General features: G+C 24.2%; 1 long non-coding RNA gene across 1 annotated transcript; it reads right to left on the bottom strand.

Moving 5' to 3' along the window:
* Window positions 1-3,180: 3,180 nt before the first annotated feature.
* On the bottom strand, window positions 3,181-7,192 carry LOC145830062 (uncharacterized). Its single transcript, XR_014369608.1, has 3 exons — window positions 7,057-7,192; window positions 4,178-4,304; window positions 3,181-3,340 (listed from the first exon to the last, which is right to left on the bottom strand). It is a non-coding gene; the product is annotated as an uncharacterized LOC145830062 (long non-coding RNA).
* Window positions 7,193-7,814: the final 622 nt, after the last annotated feature.

Genomic DNA, 7,814 nt, shown 5'->3' with positions numbered 1-7,814 from the left:
TTGAAACATTGTTGAAATGTGTAATAATTTACTTAAAAGAAGCAAAAGTACGTTATTTTGGTTAAATCAATATTTTTATAAATTTTTTGACAATAACATAATATAAAAATTTTGAAACAATCGTAAAAAAATAGATAAAATCTTTTAGACTTTAATAAAATTAAATATAACATAACTACAGTTGAATTAATTCCAATGCTGGTAGGAAATAGATTAAGTATTAAATTAGATGTGTTAAATGATAAAAGTCTAAGTATAAATTGTATAGTAACTTGGTTTTGCATAAATCAAGTAATTTTAAATTTTTACATTAATCAAAACTTGATATAAACTTTGTCTCTTCAAAATTTATTTTAACTTTTGCATATGGAATACACAAAACTAGTCAGTTATATAATCCTTTTACAGTAGTTTTACTGTAAAGGTTTTAGCTGTTTGTAGCTGTTTTTATGATTGATAAAGCATTGCATCATTTTATTTGGTGTATACTTAACAATTTATATCTTGCACATAGATACCATAGTTTGTAATATGGGTTTTACAACAAGTTTAAGTTAAACAATACAGTATATGCAGCATACCTAAGTTGATTTTGTGTACTTTAAATACGGATTTGAGTTTTAAACTGAAATTTAGTAAGAATTTTCAAAATGTACCTTTGTGATTATGATATATGAAACCAAATTAAAAAACATTTTGCATAGTAGTCAGTGATTATCAAAAGTAAAAAAAAAAGTGTATTAATTATAATCATTACTAAGAAGTTAATAATTCACAAATACATTAATAAAAATTGATTCACTCATTTAATCAATAATAATAATGTAACTATTTGTTATTACTAAGATTAACAACTTTTACTTAAACAAAATTTAAAGTAAAATAGTATGTTGACTCCAAGTAGCTACTTTTAACTATTGATCGGAAAGCATAATTTACAAAAAGGCTTTTAAGCTAACTTAACTTTGATTAACTTATATGTCATCAAATTTTAGACTTACAGTAGTATTTTTTTGATTTTCATCACAATTGATTTAAACTACGGCGGCCTGCGGAAGACCTATTGCTATACAATGATATGACATTGAACGGCAAATAAAAACCGATCAGAACTGATACTTGGTTCTCAGACCTGGTTTAAAAACAAGCCTTCTGATCATCGAGTCGTACACCACGGATAGCTTTTAACGTCTTGTCCAGGTCAAAAAGAAGCCTGCAGGAAACAATCACTAGGAAAAATATCCTGTTACTTATAAATTGTTACGTTGAGAGCGACAAACGTACTACACGTTGTTTTGTGTTAAATTTATTTACTTACATTATTTTGAAGTTGTTGTTGATAATATATTTGAAATTTAAAATGTTTTAGTTTAACAAGTCACCAGGTAAAGTTCAGAAAGTCTCATTAATGCAAGAAACTACTAACAATCAATTAACTTATAACAATACTAAGAGATTTATGTCATTTGCTGTAAGAAAACAGTTAGATAAAGTCAAATACAAGGTAAAAATAGTAACGATTTTTTTATGCGCTAAATATAGTACTTGTGTTTTTACACATTATGTTACTTGGTTTATTAAGATGTTCTATACAAAAGTTTAAAACAAAATTGCTGAAACATTTAGTTTTAGATAGTTTGATGTAAACAAATTTGTATAAATAGATATTTAAAACTAATCAAGGCTCAGTAATTAATTATTATTTTAGTAATTTTACCAAAAACTGTCTTAAAATTAAAAGAAGCAGATGTTTTATTCTACTTGGTTCACAAAACAACTTTTTTTAAATGTTTTAGGAAAAAAAGTATATTTGTATGTTATTTTTGTTTTTTTTTAATAATTAATCTATAGATGACGTGACTTTTAAAATAAAATTAGAAGTTTTTTACTAAATTTGCAAAATTCTTTTTCATTTTATACATTTTTGTGTTGACTTGCTGTAGCAGTCAAACTGTTTAGTTATTTTTAACTACAATTAAAAACTAGTGACAAATTTTATTTATAAATTTTAAATTTCAACAAAATGGTACCTTATATAGAACATTTTTACGGTAGGCTTCATAAGTTTTTTGTTGTGAGGTTGTTTGTGTTACAATACTATTTACATAAGTAAACTAAACAAGTCTTAGTTTGCTTTATTAAAAGAAACAAATAAAATTAAACAGTTTTTTTTTTTAAATTGAAGTTAACTATTAAACTATCTGTGGTAGACAACTTTTGTTGGATTTTGGTGTTCGTATATTTTCAAAACATTATAGCAATTATATTTTACAGGTATGTTTTGGTCTTTACTATTCACGTATTTTAGTTTTTAAAAACGTACTTAAAGCGTTTAATTTAGATATGTTTGTAGATGATTAATTAAATGTTATTTGTTAAAGCTTTAAATCAAAACAAAAGTTAAATTCATATATTAAACAGTAATTAGTAAGTTAGTATTCATATTTTTAGATTAACATTAATTTATTCTTTTTATTAATTATCGCAGAAAAGTGTTACATAGCTTAATCACGTAGTAAAAATAAAATAATTTCAAGTTATGAAACCCCTTTAGAAAATAATAAGAGTTATTGGAAAAAGTATTAAACTTTCTAATCAGTAAAACTAATAAATACATTCACAGAATCTAATTGAGTTTAAAATAGTTCTTGACTATCGGTTTTGTTTCAAGTTTTTTATAATACCACTATATTTGAATTACATAAAAAACAATTTAAGATGAAAAACCTTTTTATTAAGATTTTGCAATAACTGCTTTAAAAACATTTCTTACTCTAAAGCAGTGGTCGGCACGCCAATTTGAATCCGTGAACCCTAAATCACAAAATTAAAATTTGGTGCACCCCAATTTCCATTTTTTAGCGCCGCTAGTGTTGAAGAATATGTAAATACTTTAAATCGATTTTTTTACTAATAATTCGGGAACACCCAATTAATTTTTACAAGATAACTTAAAATTGTTCACTTTACCCTATCCATTTTAATAAACTTATATCGGTGATCTAGTTTTTACAACAATATTTTACTTGTATCACCCAGGTCTAAAATACTAACTAGATTAATTTAATACATTGCCACAATCCCAATTAACAATCAGCAGTCTTGGTACTTTTTATTGCATGGTAAATTTAATTATTTAGTTAACTCTACTTAATGATTTTTTAATAATCGATTACTATATGTGTTTAACAGATGTATTGCCACGAAAAAATTAAGGAAACAAAAATTACACCAAAAAGTAACGACAAAAAAGACATGAAAATATTATCCTAGCTAAATCCGTTTTGTTGATCTGGAACTGTATGTGTTGGTCTTGTTGCTTGCACGAATCTGATCAAACCTAAAATTAAGGTTTTAAAGTTAATGCTTAGTAATAATTCAGGTCTTAATGAGGTTTATTGAAAAAATTGCTCAAAAATTATTTTTGGATGAAGGACCTGGATACACAAAAAGACCTCTCGGTCATCGAGTTGCATACCCAACTTTAATCAAATTTATAATGAGCTAAAAAATTATAAAAAAACTTAACAGTTAAAATCAAACTCTAAAACAAAAACTTTTTAAAATGAGACTATTAAAATTTAAAACATCAACTATTTTTTGTGAACAAAAATATCAATAAAAAAAAAATTATATAATAGTATCTAACATCATACACACATAAAATCTATATTGAACTTTACGTTAAAAGGTAAAGTTTTAACATGAAATGTTTTTAAGTTTAAAATTTATCAATAATTTAATCTTTTACATGTCTTAAAAAAAAAAATTATAAATATTTAAATTTTAAAAAGTATGTTTAAGAATTTGGACTCTACTATTCAACTTATTAAAATAAGTAAGAATAAAAATGAGCTATAACATAAAGAAAATAAAATTACAATGTTCAAAAAAAAAGCAAAACAAAGCTGTTACTAATAAAAACAAGTAATTTTTTAAACTAAATAAAATGTTTATGATTTCAAAAAAAAACAAGTAAATTAATGAAAATTAATTAAATTTACATATTAATAATTAGATTTTTCTCAAGAGTTATTAAGCACCTATAAAAATGAATAAATCATTTTTGTAAAATTTTACACTTTAATCAATATTAGTAGAATTGACTTTTAATTTTTTTTAGTGTAATATAAGAGACTAAAATACCAAGAGACCTATTATTCTAAAACTATCTTACCATAATGAGCTGTTTATTGGAACTGCTACTGGGTTGTGGTTTAACTTGTCAAGTAAGTTCTTCAATTGAGGTATAATGTCTCAGCATAAGTATCTTTTAAAAAGTTACTTTGCCAAAGTTTTCCAACCTTTAAAATAGCATAAGAGTTATCCAAAGTAGTTTGAGTGTGTGAAAATTTTATCAAAAAACTAATGTCATTACTGACTTCTAATCTAGTTTAATCATTATTAAAAAAAAACTTTATAGCTTTAAAAAAATTGTGCTGATTTAACTTACAAAACTTTTTATATCTATAAAAAATATAAATAATCATCTCAAGTAAAACATTTGGTTTAAGATAAGTATTATACAGTAAATTTGATACCTTACTGTAAATATTTAAAATTATTTTTGTGTTATATTTTTTTTAGCTTAGTTTAATAAGAGTTATATTTAAAGTCAGAGTTATAGTAAGTAAAAGTTGTAAAATGCAAGAAAAAACTCAAAAAGACAATCAATAATTCGCTAAGTAAAGAATTTAATTATATTAAGACCAGAGTTGCTTCTCTTTGAAACAAAAAACATTTTTTATTATGTCAAACATTTAAAGTAGATACTGTTGAATAAGCTTGACAGGATTGTAATCCTTTGGGTTAAAACTGATTTGACAGATCAAGACTGTCCTGAATGACTTTAAACTGAACTGTAGTCATCTAAGTTTTTTTCATTTTTTTATTTTCAAAGGCAAGAAAAACATATATCTTCAGCAAAAAATACTAAAAGTTACAAAATAATTTAATGGGACTATATTAACTATATCTCATTCAAAATGTAGGAAAAAAATGCCTGAAATCTTAAAACTATACTGAGATAAAAAAAACTATCTTGAGTCAGCCTGGGTTTAAAAAACAAATTCAAAATTTTCTAAGTTATCTTATGTCATACTGAGATTTTCAAAATTTTTAAATCATCCAGGATTATTCTGATTGTGTGGCAAACTTTTTGATAACATGAAATATCAAATTTATAACAAACATACATTTTTAAACTATAGTTTTAAGGTAAAAAGGGTTGTTAATCAAAAATCAAAACCAAGCTCAAGCTCAGGAAAAGCATTCTAACCTAAAATTGGTATTTTTTTAAATCCTTACTAGTCTGAGTTTTGATAAAGTATCATAATACCTTTAAACTGTCTATATTTTTGCATTTACATAATAAAAATACTGAAAAAGATATCAATTAACAGTAAGTTTTCTTTCAAAATATTCAAATTAAGTAAAACAACTGAGGAACTGTACATCATATTAAAACATTTAAAAAAAAACTATTTTCAAATAAGCACAACTAAAACAGAAAAAAAAAAAGCTTAACATTTCACAAATAATAAATTTTTGGTTTTTAATATAAAACTATAAGTTATTTTTAAATTCTAAACAAAATTGTTTAGTCTTTTTTTAAATTTTTGGTAGGCATAAAGAAAGATTTACATCTTAAAAACACATACTATAACTCTTCTAACAAAATTATTAAATTACTGCTTAGTATAATTCATAAATTTAAGATCAAGTATTAGCACTGTTGTTACTCTTTGAGTTAAAAAATTATCCTGACTCTTAAACTTTGAAATTTTTATAAAACATCATATATAAATATTCAATATAAATAAAGTTTAAAAAACAACTCAGGTTATTCATCAAAATTGGAATTAAAAAAAAAAAATTTGAAACTACAACAAAGAAATTTCATTTAATGAAATAGAAAATATTGGAACAAGATTCAAAAAACAAATTATCCTGAGAATTGTAAAATATTTATACTGTCCTGAGTTGCACTAAGTGTAGGACTCTGTAATAGTTACAATAAAACTAGCCTTGGTCATTTTTAGTTTAATAAAGAAAAGAGAAAACCAAAGCTCAAAAGTAGCAGTATACTTAAATTAATATTTTGATAAATGACTAAATAAATTTTTTATATTTCAAAAATAAAAATCATACATACATTCAAAGATTCTACACAAGTCCAAAACTAGACTAACTTTTGCAAGAAAAATAACATGCTTAATAAGACTTTATTTCTAATAAAAAAAAACATTTAGGCTGAGTGTGTGGCAACCTTGAATCATACAACAGATACAACATATTTTGTTAAACCAACAGATCAAAATAGCTAGTAAATAAAATAATTAAGAGAATAAATTTTTTAACTTTTAAAGTCAATAAATTAAGTAACAAGTAGTTTAATAAAAAGCATACCTAGCTAGCCTGAGTTTAAGAAAAAAAAAGAAAAGTTCTAGCCATCTTGAGATTTTCAAAAACTTTTATAAAATTTAAACTATCCTCAGTGTGTGGCAACCAGAGTTGGTAAAATGCTAATAGTTACTATGGTAATTCAGCAATGAAGCGTATAAACTTTGGTTTGTTTTAAGTTAGTAATTTCACGCTCGAGTAAACAAAGCAGAGCTTTTTAACTTGTCTGGTGGCAACTCAATGTCAATTTAGCCTATATTTTCTTTTAAACTTTATATGTACTATTCAATTATGGATAGGTTAATTAATTAATTAATAAAATAAATTCAAAGGTATGATATTTACTTAACTTGTGTTATTCAAAACTTAAATCTGTTACTTAAAACTTGTTCATTACTACTTTTATGAATCTATTTAGAAATTTTTTTTAATATACTTTAACTGTTTTTATATTTTTTAAGTATTTTTATTGAACATAAATTCTTTAATTTTCCTTTAAGTATAAAAATATTATAATTATCATGTGAATATTTTTAAAGGAATTATTGTTTAGTTTTTAAAGTAGGTAGTATTAATAATTTATAAAAGAAACTTTCTTCACTAAGCAAAATACTGTAATCTACTAATACTGTAAGTAAAAAGAAAAATACTAACCTTTTAATATATTCATGATCTTAGCTGGATGAAAGCTTCCTCCACATCAGCCAACTGATTTCACAAGATCTTCGAGTTTTCTCTCTATTCTTTCAGATGCAAACTGCTTCCTCAATGTTGATATAAAGAATGTTATGTGATTTTCAATACCAAAATAGATCATGAGAGTAAAATGGCCAATAAATTAAAAGCTAAACTAAACACCAGGGCTAGATTTAACTTAAATATTTAAGTATGTCGCTTAAACTAAATAAATATAATAATGTAATCTCAAAATTCTGTGCACCCCTAAATGACTTTCGTGTACCCTAAAAGTTTCGTGCACCCCAAAATGAATTTCGTGTACACTAGTGTGCACCAGTGTACACCGTGCCGACCACTGCTCTAAAGTATTTACACTTCATTTACGTTTAATTTAAACATGATAACTTGTCTATACTTTGCTCTACAAGTAAACTGGCTTTTTTAACAATGTTTCCAAGACTTTAATAACTTCTTACTTTAAATTGTTACTCTAACTAAGTTAACTTTTCAATGCAGCATTGTTTTTCTACAACAAATCGTTTATCATAATTTTGTTTTCCTAACTGGGAACATTTTTTTCATTTTGTTGTTCAAAAATTCGTCAGAGTTGTAACTAATTTAAGTTTTGTTGTACGTATTTTTTGTAAAAAAGTTTGTCTTTAAAGGTTAGGAGTTTAAAAACCCAGCAATTTTATTTAACATTAAATATTTCTTTTTTCATAAAAAGGTACTTG

Source organism: Thalia democratica, chromosome 2 (genome assembly GCF_965202585.1).
Source record: "Thalia democratica chromosome 2, ktThaDemo2.hap1.1, whole genome shotgun sequence".
NCBI lineage: Eukaryota > Metazoa > Chordata > Thaliacea > Salpida > Salpidae > Thalia > Thalia democratica.
The sequence above is the reverse complement of the archived record's forward strand: the minus strand, read 5'-3'. Positions and strand labels throughout refer to the sequence as shown.